We start from the raw sequence: 19,943 nt of genomic DNA, 5'->3' as shown, positions 1-19,943 counted from the left end.
GGCCACTCCCAAGTGAATGGTGATCAGAGAACTTTCCTCACTTGCGTGAACTTCTACTTAGACCCCATCCTTCTCATCCGAGGCTGGTTGTTAGTTTTCATTTGGTGTTTCGCCTTAAAATCCATCCGAAACCACGCAAACCAAAACGATTTTTTTTTTTAGGGATTCTGGTGCATTTTCGAATCCAATAATGATTTTAAAACTCAATATTTCGATTTATAGCTAGTTTAACTTGGAAAAAGTTTCGCATAAAGTCTACTTTACTTTTCAAGAACTTCATCAATATTTGGGTACCTGTCTTCGATCATTACAATGTTAATTACAACAATCTTTCAATTCTTTTTTCCGAAGCATCTAACTTTGAAGCATTTCCGGATCTATGACGTAGATCCAACTGACTTACTTACCGAGTAAAAAAAATAGAACTACAAATAATCTGAAGCTGCATTTAACTTTATATGTTTCATTTATTCCGACAACCCTTGATATTCTTAATATGGGTTTAAACGAAGACCTACTTAAAAGAATTTAGATCGACTAGTTCATTGGCAGATAGTTAAATTCATTTCTTTGCCAGTTTCTCTGTCAGTTTTGTTCTGCATTAGGATATTTTACTTATGAAATTTCCCATCCTTATTGCCACTACTCGGTTCATTAATATTCCACAGCTCCTGTGTTTTGGTTCATGTGTGTCATGATGATCTAAGCGGTGCACATTCTGTACATTACTGGAAATCGCCCACTTTCGTTAAGTTTAACGACTGAAGTCGTCGTGGAAAAAATTTTCATTCTATAACTGTAAAAGATAGAGAAAAAGTTGGAATATTAAAAAAGTAAAATTTAAATAAGGCATATAAAAATTTCGGTTGCTTCTTCTTCAACAATAAAAGGAGAAGAAAACAAATAAGCGAGTGTTCTCAAAGACAAAACTTCAGGCCCAATTTAATTTAATTAAAAATATAGTTCATTTTGAAATACAACTCTTAAGATAAGCATTTTTACAGCTGAGTCCAATAAAATAGAGTGTGATTTGGTGCCTTAAGTGCAAAAGTAAATATCAGAATCACCTAACGTTCATCAGGCCACTACAGCATCTTTCAAACGAGGATCAAAGTAACTAAATACCTTGGTCTCTTAGTGAATCTAACATTTTATGTAAAACATCCTATTCCATTTCAAATCCGCAATAGGTTTCAGAACATAGAGATATTGCAGGGAACTATAAAGATGAGCTAGTCATTGCAAGCATCTCCCTACAAGTAGTATCCGAAAAAGAAGGAATTTAAATAGCTATGGCCACTTATAGATGTTTAATCAACAAACATGTTTTAAATATAGCTGAGTCTCGATGGAACATAGGCCGCACATGCTGCCTATTAATATTCAAAAGGAATGACATTAAAATTCTAGTAGGAGTACTAACAAGTTACTGTCTAATTGAAAGAAATGTCAGAGAACTAGAGGCACATAAAATGACTATTGTAGAAACTTTCAAGTAGAGGATACTACAGAACACTACTTATGCGAATGAATGCTTTGTATAGCAAAAGAATCACAATTGTCGGTGGAGGGTTTCTTGGCGGTATCTCGAAGGTTGCACGGATAAAACTTTTTGTATTGAGTAACTTCATTAAGAGCAGAAGACGGTTAAGCGAGGACATTATAAAGTAACGGATTTTAGAACCGGTGATTTCACAATAGCCTAAAAGCTTAGGTGCCTAAAATCGCTCCAATCCAAAATCGGGGATATGATGGTTTTCTCATATCGACTTTTATAATATAGGCTTCTGTCGCTCTTCTTATAATAAATGTCTAAAGGATTGTATTCACGGACAATTGATTCACCTGATGCCAGGTCTTTGTTTTATATAAAAGCGGTTTTGTAAATTAAGCTAATTAACTAAGTTGTAGTCTCACTTTGTTTCCCATAAAAATGCTTCATTTTTCGTATTAACATGATAAACTCAACATACATAAAGATCTGTAAGTCTGAACCGGTGTTGAAATACAATATTTTAAGTTAAAACATGTGGTATTACACTCAGCCTACAAAAATGTGCATTAATGAAATAAGATCGATTATCCAATGATTTAAATTGTTTTACCGTTGCGAACTTCGTATTTGTATGTGCAAACTAGGGTAGGTCTTCTTTTAATTTAGTAGTTTTTAGACTTCTTCTTTTGAATTGCCTATAGTATACTTATTGTATATTAGGATTCGCTCATAAGAACTAAAATTCCAAATAAATTAAGTTTAAGATGTAAAAAAGAAAGACATCGAAGCATACTACCAATTTCATGTTCAATGACTTAGTGTTTAAATGCCCAGTTGTCGTGTAAAAATTCATTAGGCTCTTCTACGAAAATTTTTTAAAAGGTAAAGTGCTTTGGCCTACTAACCTACATTAAGTTAACTATTCAGAGAACAACTGAATTGCCAACAACAAGCTATTTTAACCCAGCTAACAGCTTTGCATTAGCTTTGGCATTTTTTATAGGGGCTCCGAAGTTTTCTTCTGCGTTGTTATAAACTTGGTGAAATACTTAATATGCTCTGTACAAAAAAACTTAATATACTCTGTATAAGCAGATGTCTGTATACGCGTTACAAATCTTGGGATTTCATTCACAAATGTAATTTGAACATAATTAATACAAACATTAGACGTTCGACAGATATTACACATGTATGTATATAATACCTATAACGAATAAGAACAACCTACTTGCTAGTCAGGAAACGATGTATCAGCCAAAGTACACCAGTAAGGTACAGCAGTAAGAACAGAGGGTACACCCCAAAGTTCCCAATACACCCCAGGGGACATGCCACCTGACAAACTCAAGAAAATAACACATGTCAATAAAGGAAAAGACATCGCATTAGGATAGACGCAAACCCAAGACACACCTTATGGAGAAGCTCCAGTACGAACAACAGATGTGAGTTTATTTTACAATAAATAATAAATATATGTATTAGGATCGATAAACCTACATCCATTTTCGCAAGTTCCGATAGATTTTCAGGGTGGGAGGAAGTCCAAGATCTTATCAGAGGATCAACGAAAACAGATAGCTTGATAGTTGGTTACTGGAGGGTCTCCGAGAAGCCATCTATGTCAGATTACTCCTATATACACTTCAACATTCGTGAGAAATTAAGGACAGCTAGGCTGAGCAAGATGCTGCTTAAAGAATAATGATTTTCAAAAGACAGAGAGCATTGCTTACTCTCCTCTGCCGGAGAGTCACTTGAGGTTTTAATGAACACGTATTTCTCTGGTAGACAGCAATCCTCGGCAATGGGTGTTCAACAAGAAAAATCTGCAAACACAGTAAAACAGTCTGGTCTCATAGTCAACAACAAGCAAATAGAATACGCTATTAAAAGCTTCTTACCATTTAAAGCGGAGGGTCTAGGTGGGATTACTCTCAAAATGCTGCAGAACCTAAAGGAACATGTGGTTCTAAGACTTGAAGGATTCATAAGGCTAATATTCGTCCATATATACCAAGAAGGTGAAAAGAGTGAAACTGGTGTTTCTATCAAAACCAGACAGAAGAACTCACGATAGCGCTTTTAGACGCACAAGCCCCTTCTCTAAATTTCACCATCTATGACGATTGAATAGTTGTCCTATTGCCCGACTATTTTGATGTCCGACTAGCAATTACCTGCCTGAAGAACAACAAAGCGACAGGGCCCAAGGGATTACCGGCCGATGTAGTCAAATAGGACGGCGAAAAACTAACAAAGTGAATGCATCAGTTTCTTTGTAAGATACGGTCGGATGGCAGCATGCCCGATGATTGGAACTTAAGTTTACTTTGCCCAATGCACAAAAAGGGGTACCGCACAATCTGCGCCAATTACCGTGGGGTAAGCCTCTTTAATATCGCATATAAGGTCTTATCGAGCGTAGTGTATGAAAGGTTGAAGTCCACCGTCATCTGATTAGACCTTATGGCTTACTGGCTTTAGACCTGGAAAATCTACTATCGACCAGATTTTAACCATGCGATAAATCTTGGGAAAGACCCTTGAAAGGAAGATCGACACACACCACCCCAATCAATCAATCAAATCATCGGCTTCAAATACCCGCCACTTTTTGCAGTTGCTACTTTCTTTCGAAAATCATTTGCAGGGAAAACTTAAATATAGTAATTTTCCCGATTTAGAAGCACCCTAATGTTTGTTTACGTAGCTGCATACCACAAGTTAAATACCAAATTGTGTGCTGATGCAACCACAAATACATAAATTTCAATTATGAACTTCAATGTTAATTGCATTCCTGCTATTTTTACGCATTCGTACACGTGTACAATATGTTCTGTATGTATGTATGGATGGTCTACTTATGGCTTAAAATGTACATATAAACATAAATAAATGTATTTGCTTTTATTCCACTCACCTGTACTGGTTGTAGCCATGACGAACAGAAAGGCTATCACGAATAACACGATAATATCAGCCGTTCTTGCGCTGGCAAGTGGCAGCTGGCGAGGCGTTTTACTTTTTGCCGTTTACTCATTTTCCCAATCGCTCGCTTATCATCCATCGGATCGGAAGACATACATAAATAGGTGAGGCGACAAAGAAGCGTCGTATTTTTCAATAGCAAATGAACAGCTTTTGGTGGCTACACGGAAGACACGATTTGTTAGTTAAACGGACGCGTAAAGGCTACAAATAAAAACGAGGAAAACCAAAGAGAAGCGTAAATATTTCAGTATGATGTCAAGAAGGTCGCGCTTCATTAAAAATGTATGAGGAGTTGTGGATGTCGAACCGTCATTTTAGATTAGCTAAAAAATTAAACACATACGTAAATGACACACCTACATAATTGCACTCCAAACACACATACACATGTAAATATAGTAAAAGCGTGATTGCAAAAAAAAGCTAAAGGCTACGCATTACAGGGAAAGTTTATTTTAAGCTAACGGTACTCGACAGGTCTCTCCCCAAATTTACTTAAGCGACCAGTATACTTCCTTCGTAATGTAAAATTTATTTAATACCAGTAATAATCTCCATGTCTTTATTAATGCATTAAAAGCAAAATAACGTAAGGCTTGTAAAGCCAAAGGTGTCTTATGTGTGTTATATATGAATTGCAGAACATTTGCGCGAGGTTGCATATTCCACAAAACTCAACAAGGACATGACTTAAACCAACTATTTTGAACCTTGATAATTTCTTATTCATGTCAGCGGCGAAAATCCTTTCAAAACTACAAAAAACTGCATACGGACATGTGCGAAATTTCAGATCAGTATCCCCAAGACTGAGGGAATAGTTTGCATATATACAAACTGAGATGGCTAAATTGACTCAACTCGTCACGCTAATCAATTTATATATTTGACTTTGCAGGGTCTCCGACATTACCTTTTGGGTTACGAACGTCGACCCAAATTTAATGTACCCTATTCAGGAAATAAAAATAACGTTAACTTTACACCCAACTTTCTGAATTAATTTAATTTAGTTATGCAGAAAAACTACTCAACCTACCGAGTTTTCCAACAGAGATGATATTATTTCTAAGTGATACTTCGGCCACTTATAATATGTCATGAACTGTCATTGTTTCTTATTGTATTCAGTAATGTTCACAATTTCATCTTGGAAGGATACACGCAAGAACGAGGTTTACAAATTATTCAATTTTGTTATCAATTGCAAATTTTTCTTACGTTTTTGCTAATTAATGGTCGTAATAGCTCGCTATTCGTCGAATTGTTGAACATTTCGAGCGTACATTTTCTTTACATAATGCTGAAGTGCCAAAGGGACAAAGAATAATATAATAAAAAATTAAATAAGAATAAAAAGTAATGAAAATATTATTGCAATTCAGGGAAGTGTTTCGAAAGGCCTTATTTTGTCGATTCGAAGAGGTTCTCAAGAATTGCGACTGTCTTAAACCATAACCTGGTAGATTTTGAAAAATGGCTTGCATATAAAATTTTTCTCACTCAAGAACCAACCAAATAGCAACCGAACATTTTTTATTCTTGAAACTGCCAAAAATCAAAGGCAGGGAAATACTTTAAAGTGCAAAGAAATTCCCGAAATTCGAAAATCTTCATATTAAGGATATGGCCACGGGAGATATTGGTCCGATTCAAACCATTTTTTCCATACAGACATACCATTATAAGGCCAAAATCTGATAACCTTTTAATTTCAGTCATATATCTCACACATTGACCGATATCTTCGATCAAAAGTCAACTATAGGTACCGGGGTACCGTTATATGGGGAGTGAGCGGGTATGCCCACAGTTGCCTCTTGCTACTGTGGTCTTCTGTATCAAATTACACGTTTTTAACTTAGTTTAGTGTTCAGTTATGGCACTTTATGTGTTTTCGGTTAATGACGATTTGTGGGCGTGGCAGTGGTCCGATTACTCCTGACAGGTCTAATGGAATCATTAGTCCGTACTTCTTTCGAAATGAAGCTGGTGACACTGTTAATGTCAAAGGGGAGTGGTATAGATCGATGATAACCAACTATTGGTAGTCGAAAAAGTATTTTCATATATTGTCAATAGGTGTCGTTGCAGTCGTATATCTCCAGTGCTATCATTTTCATTGTGTCATTACATATAGGGTTGGAACGTTGAGATTTTAAGCTTCAGTCACGAGTATGTTATGTAGTGTTGGACCAGCTGTGGTCAGGTCCAATAGCAACGTTATGTTAATATAACTTTATTTTTTCCATATGTTTGGAACACTTCAGTATCTAGTGTTGGTTACAACGTAGCGTGGTCCTGTTCGAGTACATAATATGTATTACTTTTTGCAGGGTTCTTCTCGGAATTTGTCTGGCACAGAAAATAGCTGTGTGTAAAACATCAACGCAGACCATTAAACGGAACACAAAGACACATAAAAGGCATCCAACCATTCGGGCTTGCCCGCCACATTTCAAAATTGCTAACTGCCACTTTAGCCACAAAGCCTGGTAGGTTTTCTAACAGCAAATCTTCGTATATGGAACTGAAGAGCTTTGCAACAGCGATTTAGGCAGGGGCAAGGTATACTTTCTTTTCAGCTTTTAAGCGCGTTTTTGAATGTAAACGGCTACTGAACTGAACGCACATACAAAGGCATTCTCACCAAATTCACATGAAATGCACACATTTTCACACATATGAGCATTGTGTCCGCACTCACACAACCATATAGGAATGCATGAACATGTATTTGTGTGCATATTAAATGGACTACAATTCCACGTGCAAAATGTGATTCCCCTCTTCACCTTATGCGCAACTCATCTTCTAAAGTTCGTGATTTTTTCCTTGAGAGGACAAACAAAGGACATGCCTGTCTTGTGTCCCTAGCTTGCTTAACAATGTCAATTTTCAGCAGCTGCAAAATCTCTAAATCTCCTTCGAGCGCATTTGCATATATCACCTGTGTAATATTTCAAACAGTATGGTGTCAACAATTCAACCAATATGGCAATCCAGTTCTGCGTTTGCATGTGGCCCAGAAAATAAGACTACCAGTGTAATGTAATAATTTGGCGAAGTTTATGTAGAAAATCTGAATTTAGGTATAAACAATATTTCAGTAATATGACCATAATACCACATTTTTTTATTCACATATCTTTAGAAGAGACTTAACAGATAGTAAAAACTTAATTACGACATTTTGAATTATAAGCATTAATATATTCAAATGACTCAAAACGGGTTTCGTGGAGCGGGTTTTGAGTATGATGGATAGCCAGAAGTCACCTGGAGTTAAATCAGGCGCATACAGCGGTTGCAGCACGATATTGGTTGAAAATTGGCGAAATTATCAGTGAAATCCTGTTCTGAAAATGTTCTGAACGTTACGGCACTAGAAATTTGATTCCGCACACAAAATTTTATAGAACTCCTTTGTTGAATAAAATAATACAATATGAAGAAGGATTTCGACCAATAGCTTTTCACGCGAAATTTAAATGAAAAAGTCTTACTATTTTTTAGTAGTACTAGCTGGCCCCGCAGCCGTTGTTCTGCGTGAAATTATATATTTTGATATGAAACTAAAGTTGAATTTATCATTTAATTTTTTTTTTTTCATTGTAACGCAGCTTGATAAAAACATTTTTTGGTTTCGGTTCCTGTGTACAGAAAAGATGGTTTTCCAACTCGTGAGCGCGCCTCGTATATCTGGCCGTGTGTAAAACATAGCGTTTCCAAATTTATGCCACACACTATGCGACTATCCTTGTGTCCTGTTGATTGTCATCTCAAATTCAATTTTCACTGGAAACGGAATCAAACATTCTTCCTTCTTGTATTCGATAGCTACGCCACAATCAGTCGGGTTCTATTACACAGTTTCCGCACGAATTTGCGAAATATAATAACGACAGATCCTACTTTGAGACGGAAATGATCCGGTAACATACCAAACCTTTCCAATAAATTTAGAAACTCCACTGGATAATTCTCCATTGTCAAGACGATCGATCGTTTTGTATGAGCGGAAGTCTCCCAGAATTTGACTTTGAATCTTTCAGTTTAAGTCAACAACATCAGTATTTTATAATAGTTACGATAATTTGTCCAATGTCCGAACATTCGCGCTGAGTTCATCTTTCGTGAACTGATAAACGGCAGATGGAATTTATATCAAACCATCGGAAGTATTAACCGGAATTGACCCATTTCCAATTCTTAGCGAAAGCGATGTACTATAAAATGTCTTCGGCAATATTATTATTGCACGTATCTCATAATTGACGCGGCTGTGAAGGCTGATATGTCGAAATGTTTATCGCGAAAAGTGTGCGATCTTCATTTGTATTCGAAGTAGCTATCGCATCGTCCATCGTTTGATTCCAGTGATTAACATGTTCAAGCAATTGTAATTGCAAACATTCTCAAAAAGTTGCACACACCGTACCATTCACACTACGCAATGACTCAAATGAAGTTGAACAGCGTACAGTAATCAATATCAACCGAAGAAAGAAGCAATCGTCGTTTTTCAGGTGGATTGTGTAAATTCGTCCTAATGCATTAGTTGAGAAAACACCTGGATGTCCATCTACTGGTTAGCCTTACTTTCTGCTATTTCCTCGACGATGCATTCCATGTAAAATATCAAGATATTTCCGAATAGAGCAATGTTCTCGCAAATGGATCACTGACGCAAGTTGAGAAAAAACTCGTCAATGTTAATTTTGTTGCTGGCGGTGTTTCCTCTGGCTGTACCGTATTCTCTGGGTTGAAAACGTTCATTAATTTCAGTAGTAAATATCCTAAAAAGCGCTTTAGTGCAGTTCACGTATCGACCGTATCGTTCAAGACCAATAACCGCCATGTTGCTTCACCAAACTACAATACTCAACATTGATATGAGTTTTGAATGTGAATTAAAAAATAGTGGGGAATATAGTAAGATCCATGTGTCGTCAACTTCGATATTCACTCTTCTAAATTGAATGCTGACATACAAACCGAAAAAGGATTCTAGTGTCCGCAAGGTCTGGGTCTTTCTCTGGATCAAGAATTTCCGCAGAAATGATTTCATCAATTTGATCTGACCACCGCCACCAATCCACCATCCAAAGAAGAATGTGTGCGTGCGACAAACCTTTTTTTTGCACCTCAACAGAGTACATCTAACAGCACCATTTATACCATACGTTGCTTTAAGATAAAGTCCATCAGACATCACAGCTGTTGTTTGACGATCGTGACGATTGCTTGCTGATTGACCGCACGTATGTCATCGCATCATGGGAGTACTCGGTAATGTGCCTTTGGCTGCCAATGGATGTTGATGCCAAAAAGAACGCCGACCACTATTAGCGCGACTTCTACGTGGCATCGTAACAAAGTTCAATCTGTAATTGGTCACTTTGTGTGAAACACACATAATGCTTTCACTGAATAATTTCCAAAACTTTTTTTTGAATAGCCGAAATAAAGAAAGCAAATGACAAATTTGAACAATTAAAATAATAGAAAAACAAGTAAGGAAGGGCTAAGTTCGGGTGTCACCGAGCATGATAAAGTGATAATCGAGATTTCATTATCCGTCATTTACATATTTTTCAAATACTGTATTTGTGTAAAATTTTATTCCGCTATCATCATTGGTTCCTAATGTATATACTCGTATTATACAGAAAAGGCATCAGATGGAATTCAAAATTTTATGAACCGATTTCACCCATATTTCGTACATTCATCAGGGTGTTAAGAAAATATTATATACCGAATTTCATTTCGGTCTAGTAGCTCCTGAGAATGCTTCTTGGTCCATAAGTGGGCGCATACGGTTTTTCAATTTTTAAAAAAAAGCCTGGATGCAGCTTCCTTCTGCAATTTCTTCCGTAAAATTTAGTGTTTCTAACGTTTTTTGTTAGTCGGTTAACGCACTTTTAGTGATTTTGAACATAACCTTTGTATGGGAGGTGGGCGTGGTTATTATCCGATTTCTTCCATTTTTGAACTGTATATGGGAATGCCTGAAGAAAACGACTCTGTAGTGTTTGGTTGACATAGCTATAGTAGTTTCCGAGATATGTACAAAAAACTTAGTAGGGGGCGGGGCCACGCCCACTTTTCCAAAAAAATTGCGTCCAAATATGCCCCTCCCTAATGCGATCCTTTGTGCCATTTCACTTTAATATCTTTATTTATGGCTTAGTTATGACACTTTATAGCTTTTTGGTTTCCGCCATTTTGTGGGCGTGGCAGTGGGCCCATTTTGCCCATCTTCGAACTTAACCTTCTTATGGAGCCAAGAAATACGTGTACCAAGTTCCATCATGATATCTCAATTTTTACTCATTACAGCTTGAGGACGGACAGACAACAGGCAGAATCATTTCAACTGTACTCGTCACCCTGAAACTTTGGTATGTATAACCCTATATCTGACTCTTTTAGTTTTAGGACAAAGCATTAGCGTTACTAACAGCATTCTTGTATGGGAAAAATAAAAGGGTTCTTTTAGGGATTTTCCGGCAATTATTCGAAATTTCCTTAAAAAACATCCTTGAGCCTCAACGAACATTTTAAAAAAAGAATTGGCAAAATTGGTCCAGGCGTTTTTGAGTTATGCGCTTACCAACACATTTTGCGATTCATTTTTATATAAGTATAAGATGAAATATGTATATTTGTAAAAATTGATGGTTAGCGTCGGGGAGCGGTAACAATGAACCCGCTAGGTGATAAATTTTACCTTGGATCTGTAATATATGTATGCAATGTTATAGGAATAAATTTTTCCCTATTCATTGAAAAAACCATCAAATATTCCATGCAATCACCTTAAATGTCGGCATAAATTGATCTCTTATAATTTTTGTAGCGTCGAAAGAAGTCATTTGAAAAGACGAATTGTACTCTTGTATATGATTTAAAAAATGTTTCGATTCTGGTGATGTCTTAAAAATTAATGATTGTAATGGTTCAGGAGGCGGTTTAAATTCCGGCAATTTTACTTTCCCGTTAGCGCAACACATTCCAGCCGTTTCACCCGAGAATTTAGCCGCTTCACTATGTGGGCATATAACATCCATCATTCCAATATATCCATGTGCATTATAGTCGATTGAAGGGTCGTAATCAAATGCAGCACGGAACATATCTTCCAAAACACGAAGTCGTATTCGCGTAGGTCTTGCTGGATTTCTTGCATGATGAGCTTCTGCAAATCTATTTCGTGGACGTCGCACTGCACTTTGTGATATCGGGTGATTTTTTTAAGAGCTTGTTTGCAAAATCTCATCATTTGAAACGTTAGATTGGTTCATGACATTTACTTTTTGAAGATAATTTCATTTAAATGTTGACCGCGGCTGAGTCTTAGGTGGTCCATTCGGAAAGTCCAATTTTGGGCAACTTTTTCGAGCATTTCGGCCGGAATAGCCCGAATTTCTTCGGAAATGTTGTCTTCCAAAGCTGGAATAGTTGCTGATTTCTGGACTTTAGACTTGACGTAGCCCCACAAAAAATAGTCTAAAGGCGTTAAATCGCATGATCTTGGTGGCCAACTTACGGGTCCATTTCTTGAGATGAATTGTTCTCCGAAGTTTTCCCTCAAAATGGCCATAGAATCGCGAGCTGTGTGGCAGGTAGCGCCATCTTGTTGAAACCACATGTCAACCAAGTTCAGTTCTTCAATTTTTGGCAACAAAAAGTTTGTTAGCATCGAACGATAGCGATCGCCATTCACCGTAATTGCGTCCAACAGCATCTTTGAAAAATACAATGATTCCATACAAACCACACCAAACAGTGCATTTTTTGGGCAGTTGGCCACCAAGATCATGCGATTTAACGCCTTTAGACTATTTTTTGTGGGGCTAAAAAAGTCTACAGCCAGAACTATTCCAGCTTTGGAAGATTTCCGAACGGGCTATTCCGGCCGAAATGCTCGAAAAAAGTTGCCCAAAATTGGACTTTCCGAACGGACCACCTAAGACGCAGCCGCGGTCAACATTTAAATGAAATTATCTTCAAAAAGTAAATGTCATGAACCAATCTAATTTCAAATAAAGAACCGAAAAAATTTTATGCGTTTTTTTTTAAAAAGTTATCAAGAAAAAATCACCCGATATAATCACTTCGAAAAACACACATAAAGTTTTCACTGAATAATTTTCAATAATTATGCCCGGTTTCACAGTCCATACTTATGTTGTACTTAAGATAAAACAGGAAAATATTGTTTTACAGTTTATACTTATGTAATGCTTAAGTACTGAAAAGGGGAGACTTAAGCAGTGCTTAAATAACAGCTGATTTTTGTTTTGAATTTGCTTTGAATTTTCAGCGACATCTTTCGTAGCGTAGGGCAAGTGTCCGTTCGTTTGCACTCAATAACAGCTTATACTTTTCCTTCAGTTCCCATAGGTGCTCCGACTCGCTAGTGATGAAATTTGGGGTTCTTTTGTTGTTTTCATCAATTTTTGATATAATTTTCCTCGCAAATTTATGTATTGTCTGTTATAATTTAAATATTTCAAACATATTTTTATGAATGACATTTGTAAAACATATGTTGCCCATAACGTTGCCATATATCATAATAAAATTTTATAGAAATTGAGCATTGACTGTGAAACGCAAACGACCACTCAGTTTGCAACAATACTTAGCTAAGATTTTATTTAGGCACAACTTAAGTATGGACTGTGAAACCGGGCATTATTCTTTTAAATAGCCGGAATAAAAAAGCAAGCGACCGAAATTGAACGATTCAAATAATTTACAAATCAAAATATTGAAAAACAAAACAAAAAAAATTGTATGAAAAGTCACTATTTGGAAATATCCAATTTTTCGACTTTTCCTTATGAAAAGTATATGGTTTTTTTTTAATATCTAACCCTTTGCAGATCCACAGCGAACAACTTCTGATTTCATGAAGACTGGTTCCGCCGTTCTCGAGCGTTAGCGTTACTAACAAACAAACAATCATATGTATGTATATGTACATATATATTTGTATATACATACATACAAAATAAAACGTTTGTATGGGAAAAAGAAAGGGCTGTTTTTTGGGGTTTTCCGGCAACTTTCGTAATTTTTTCTTACATAAGAACCTTCTCCTAATAATAACAAATACACAAAAAAAAAAAATCAGCCAAATCGGTTCAGCCGTTTATGAGTGATGAAATTACAAAGAAAGTGGCATTGATTTTTATATACATATATAGATGTGTGTTTTCAATGATACAATACTTTTTCAAAGCTGGTCTTTTTGACAGCTGTAACTGACCTGCACTCAGTTTACTTACTGAATGGGACCGAAGGGAGTTAATCACCGACTTTGATTTTCATAAGTAAATTTTGTTGAACGATAAGCCTTGCTTTTATTTAAATGTGTACTTTATTTAACAGAATTGTAAAATTTTTAGTGATAAAAATCGACAAGCCATTGTTGAGAAATCCTCAGAAAATTACATCTTCATGTGTCTCTTCTATAGGCAGAGAGAATTTTAGCTTGGTACACAATTTTTACCTACATTGATCTTTTCTTTTGAGAAATGTTTTGTATCATCCGAAAGAACATTCTTTGGCATTTATCTCTTGAATATTATCTCTTTCAAATATTGGTCGCAGCTACGTCTCAGAAGGTTCATCCGTTGAGTTCAATTTTCGATGACTCGTTCGAGGATTCGACTAGTAATTGGCGAAAGACAAGCGTGATGCTTTACTTTAAGGCCTGAATCGAAGCGAGATTGTCCGCATAGATTTTAGGCTTTACATATCCCCACAGAAAAAGTCTAACGGCGTCATATCACACGGTCTCGATAGCCAATCGACCGGATAAAAATGTTAAATTATCTGCTCACCGAAGTGTTCTCTCAATAAATCCATTGACTGATGCGATGTGTGGGAAGTGGCGCCGTCTTGTTGAAACCAAATGTCGCCGAGATCACGGGCTTCTATTTCAGGCGATAAATAGTCGATTATTACGGCGCGATAGCGGTCGCCATTGACGGTTACGTTTTTACCGGCATAAAACACCTGTCCACAAACCACACCAAACCGTTGTTTTTCTGGATGAAATGGTGGCTCCTGAATCATTTTAGTTTGCTTTTCGCCCCAAATGTGGCAATTTTGATTATATACATATATCCATTGAGTCACAAATGGGCCTCATCGCTGAACAAAATTTAGCTCAAAAATGTCGGATCTTCTTGGAACTTTTCAAGAGCCCATAAATATAAAATTGAACAATTAAATCTTTCTATAATGAAATGGCAACAATATTGAACAAAAATAACATGACAGCGCGATCTGTCAAAAGAAAACTATTGGAAAAGTACCTCTACTTGGATCACCCGTGAAATGCTTAGAACCTTTTGCCATACGAGCGCTATGTGCGTTATTTACAGTAATTGAAAATATTAAACCCGACCAAAAAATGAATGAATTAGCGCATATTTTAGCGCTATTGTTTTTTACAACTGTCGATGTGGACTAAAACAACAACAAAGTGTCGTTGAACTTAATTGCACTTTCGGCGGTGAAGCTCTATCAAGGTGCAGTGCTTGTCGATAGTATGAAGAATTCCATCGAGGTCGTAAATTACTCCAAGACGAATTTCGTGAAGGTGGTCTAAAATCAGTTTTTGTTCAGGAATCTATTGATATCGAACTGATATTGCAAGATTGTAATGTGAGCCATCATGAGATTGGGACTACTAAAGGTAAAGCTGAAAGATTAGTTCACTTTGGATCTCATACAATTTGTCAGTCGCTTCAAAAAAAAAAACCTAACCATTTGTTTGCCAGTTGTCTTTCAAGAAACACGGAAATTCTATAGCTGTAGACGGATCACTTTTCATTCATCGACCGAAGCAGCCGCATATTAGAGCACTCAAAATCGATTTCATAACTACGTTAAAAATGAACTTAGAGACCAACGGTTTGTCAAACATGAAGAGGCGGCTGATGCGTAAAGAACTCGTATTTTGAAGATATCTCAATCAGAACATAGATTTTAATGAATAATATTTTGTAAAACAAGAAAACGGTTTTCGATGACTAATTATTATTTTTGTTTCCTAATCATGCAATATAAAAGGCAACCCTCGTAAGTTCGAAAAATGCTATAACACACCAACACCATCTATAAGGGTTTTTGTACGTTTAGGGGGGTATTCTAATGTAATCACTTCGAAAAATCGATTTTTTTTTTATATTTTGACTGTCAAACCTATTGAAAACATGCTGTGAAAAATTCAGACCGAAATTCATAGTATTTGATAAGTTACAGCTCATAGTCGCCGACGTGTCGTAAGCGACTGTCTACCAGGCGCCATGACAAGTCTGCAGCTGCTAAGTTTCTAAACGCATTTTTTTCGAATCATCATTTTCTGAAACTGCCTACAAAAAAGTATTCAACCGATTGCTTTAAAATTTACATATGTTCTTCTACTCATTTATAGTTGTCTTCCCTACCAGAATTGTTCATTTTCGATTTTTAACGAAAAAGAACAAGATTTTCGTGACTTTTTTTGAAGTTCGACATTTTTTTTGTTTGTTAATGAAATTGATTATATTTGGTAGGGACGATAGCCGCAGAACTACTGAATAATAATCCATTCAATTTTTTTATTTCAGACAACAAGAACAGCCGCTATCACCATGATCAGTGAACTACTTTTTTTGTTGAGGACTACTTTGATTTAAAAAAAATATATTAAAAATGTAAAAAACGAAAAAAAAAATTTTTTTTGTACATTTCCAAATACAAATAAAAATATATTAAAAAATTAAAATGATTGAATTTTGTTGTCGCACAAAAAAAAATTTTCCTAAAAAGTGGTAAAATGTATGCGTTCACATGAGAGTACCCCCTTATAAACTTTTATATTCAAGTAATAAGTTGGCGCTATTCAGTTGAAATCGCGCAATTTGAACGAATAAACCAACAAACACTGAGTTTTTAATAAAGCTTGATGTAAATATATTATTTTTATTTTATAAAGCTATGTTGTATTTCTTAATATTTTTTATTTTTTTTTTTTATTTAATTTTATTCTGTTCTATTCCGCCGTATTTAAATTTATTATTAACATCATTAATTTGATTTAAAACTTATTTTTAATAGTTTTATTTTCTTATATTTTTTTATTTTAGTTAAATTATCTCTTATGTAATACACTATATATGCCGCTACACCTTTTCCAGTTCTTGTAATTGATGTTTTAAAACATATGCCGATTCGACTTAATTGCTCCACATTTGTACACCAACAATTTATGACATGGATTCCGCATTTATCCCATGACATGTTAATTGACAAGTTTTCACATATTGTTTAATTTATTGTAGGTATATACAAGGACAATTTTTGTATTGGTTTAAAGCAATCAGTCAAGCGTTAAGTATTCGCTTAAAACTGCAAAACAAATGCCTATTGAATAACAACAAAAGCTAAAGCAGGCATACATATGTACATATGTATGTATGATTAATTAATAATATATTTGCACACTCAGCAGGAAACGCAGCCTCAAAGGCACTGCTGCTTTCTTTTTCAACCAGGAACGTGATGTCGCTCGACCGCCCTGCGGCTACCGGCAGACAATAATAACATTATATGTACACAAATGGGAGCGCACACGCTTTTAGTTTCTCTATTTATATAAGTACATATATGTATGTGTATGCGTTAGCTTGTTTGTCATATTTGTTTTTATCATTAATTATGCGTAACATGTGACTTCGCAGCCACGACCGACTGACCGAGTTATGACTGCGTTGCTGTCAACGTCAGCTTCAAGATTTGCTGACAATTAACTTTGCGCGTATATAGTAAATTCACAAATACACAAGTAACACACACACACATACAAACACCTGCAATTAGCGGTTTACTTTTGGCCTATTTTGCTATTTACTTTTTATATGCATGTCGTCGGAAGTCTCAAATCCTTGTTTCACCTCTGTTTCCGCGCAATAGCTATTCTACACAAATACTCCATTGGAAGCCGTTACTTCAGAACGTGATTTCGAGAGCACAAAATTAACGGTAAATTATCGAAGGCGACAGTTGTGGCCCAGCGGGTGCAATTCTGTAACACATTAAATGCGCGTGTGTGTATTTGCCTTTGTTATATTTGTTTTATTTTTGAACAATTTGTTGTTGTTGTTAAAATTTCACTAACATTTGCTGTCAGTGGAAAATGTCACAGCAAATGCGAAATATGTCAAAAGCAATTAGCGCTTCTTTAGCTCACCGGCTGTCGAACTACTCCAGCAACTTTGCTGACAGCCAAGAGAGACAAAAATTTTACACATGCAAATTTTCGTTTTCTTTTTAATTTATCAAAAAAAAACTTTCGGTTTAGTTGCATTACTAACATTTACACCTTTTATATTTTTGTTCATATTTTTATACACATTTTTTTTTTTAATTTATTTACTAAAAATACCCTTTCAGTAACGGTACTTTTTGTTACTTTTTTAATCTCTCCCCATATAAAAAAAAAACAAAAAGCTGCACGCATTCACCAAAAAATCACACAAGTTTCGTTACTATAGCAATATGTATATAAATCCCGTATATACATACATACATATATATATATATATATATATATATATAGGCACACACAAATTAATATATATATGTATATTTGCACATGCATATGTGCTTTCTCGCGCGCTTCCGCAAAGTTTCTCTGACACTAACACTAAAGCACACAGAAATGCACTAAAGACACCTACACACACAAACACACCTGTAGCAGGTTTTGTTGTTATCAAACATTTCCGTTATAATTCCTTCCGTTGAATGTACCAGTTGTGTTGACAGCGCGACGATGACTGAATGATGCAGTGGTCCAGCGAGTTGGTACCAAGCTAAAGCCATGTGATGCATATAACAATAGTAACAAAAAGCTGCTCTTTCGAGAATAACTATGGTGAATTTCTAATAGGATAGCTTTGAGAGAAGACGCGAGAACACGGGAAGGATGCTCAGAGACACCGCTCTCAATTGAAACTCAGTAAAATGTTGAGAGCGAGCGCAATGCAGAGAGCAGGATTGAGCGACAAGGATGCTTTGTGAGCGGCTATGTATACCTCTCTACCTTATTTAAAAAGTAGCAGGATGAGTGCAAAAGAAGTTTCGCGAGTGGTTATATACATATATGTACCTTAACTATATAAAGGTTTTTATACCTTACTCGTATATACTGCATATTCATTTTTATAATGGATAAGTTTGTCATGCTTTGGACGCAATTTTCGTTTATTGCAAGATAATAAAACCAGTCAATGAGTTTGTATTTTTGAACCATTTTTCGATGTTCTGGGTTAAGTAAAGACACTAAAATTTAAGCTTCGAAATTCATGTCAAAGCCCATTAAAACAGAAATGTATCCTATCTCACCTTTTTCTTTCTTGACGTGATTTTTTGGAAATTTGGTTCTATTTAGCTATTCAAAGGTCAATCTTGGTAAACAGACTTCAAACATCCTTGTGTGAAATTAATCCACTCGACATAGGACTTCATATACAATAGATTCTAAGTTCGAGAACCGGGCTTTGGAAGATACATGTATTGCTGAATTATGTATAACAAATTTCTTCGGTTGATTTCTATACCTTGGAAAGATGATTAGAGATTAGTTTTTAACTACTCAAAATAATCGAGATTCTGTCTCTATTCTACATACAAAGAGGTTTATTTTTCTCTCTCATTTAATAAGTAAGCTAAAGCATAATTTGCTACACTTTCTTGTAAGACTAGGTCTGCTAAGAAAATTGAGGATAAGGTCCCCCTTTCTGGAATAATTGCTTTTGTATTTTACTCAGTATGTATACAGACTCATTTAAGATTATCCCTAGCCAAAGTTATCAAAAAAGCACAAGCAATGAGAGTACACCTTATCCAATGAAACCTGACCTCATTCCATTTAGTTTTGAATTCATATGACAAATCCCTATTGCTAACTCGCCCTTCAGGTTTTCCTAGAAACAATTTGTCGGTCACGGCTCCGTTGCTGGGAGAGCGTTGCTGGTTGATTGGCGTAAACCTTAGATTTAACATATTCATGAAGAAAATAATCCGGAGACCTTAAAGCAGCCATTTGAATGCGCCATTTCTCGAAATTAAGAAGGTAGGTAGGTAGGAGTGCAGCCCTATCGGGCTCAATTAGCACTTGATGTGCCATTTTGATACACTATTCGTAGAACCACCTGTATCTGCTATTACGTTTCACCTTCTCTCTCAAACCATTTTGAGGTTTCGATGAAACTACTTATGTCCGATATGCTTTTGGTGGAAATCCATTCAAGATTTGGTGCTTGGTGGATTCCGAGTGTTTTGTGTCGGATCTGTGCTAGAGCTGGGCATTCGCAGAGAAAGTGGAAGATTGTTTCCTTGTTCCCTGCTACTCCGCAGCCACGGCAGATATCGTTGT

The 19,943-nt window shown here is 36.0% G+C and overlaps 1 long non-coding RNA gene across 2 annotated transcripts; it reads right to left on the bottom strand.

Moving 5' to 3' along the window:
• Positions 1-447: 447 nt before the first annotated feature.
• LOC126752720 (uncharacterized) lies at positions 448-18,359 on the bottom strand. 2 transcript variants are annotated; one of them, XR_007666019.1, is made up of 3 exons: positions 18,258-18,359; positions 4,425-4,696; positions 448-796 (listed from the first exon to the last, which is right to left on the bottom strand). It is a non-coding gene; the product is annotated as an uncharacterized LOC126752720 (long non-coding RNA). The 2 variants fall into 2 exon arrangements; XR_007666020.1 differs by having other exon boundaries at positions 18,244-18,354.
• Positions 18,360-19,943: the final 1,584 nt, after the last annotated feature.

This window comes from Bactrocera neohumeralis, chromosome 3, assembly GCF_024586455.1.
Source record: "Bactrocera neohumeralis isolate Rockhampton chromosome 3, APGP_CSIRO_Bneo_wtdbg2-racon-allhic-juicebox.fasta_v2, whole genome shotgun sequence".
Classification (NCBI taxonomy): Eukaryota; Metazoa; Arthropoda; class Insecta; order Diptera; family Tephritidae; genus Bactrocera; species Bactrocera neohumeralis.
The sequence above is the reverse complement of the archived record's forward strand: the minus strand, read 5'-3'. Positions and strand labels throughout refer to the sequence as shown.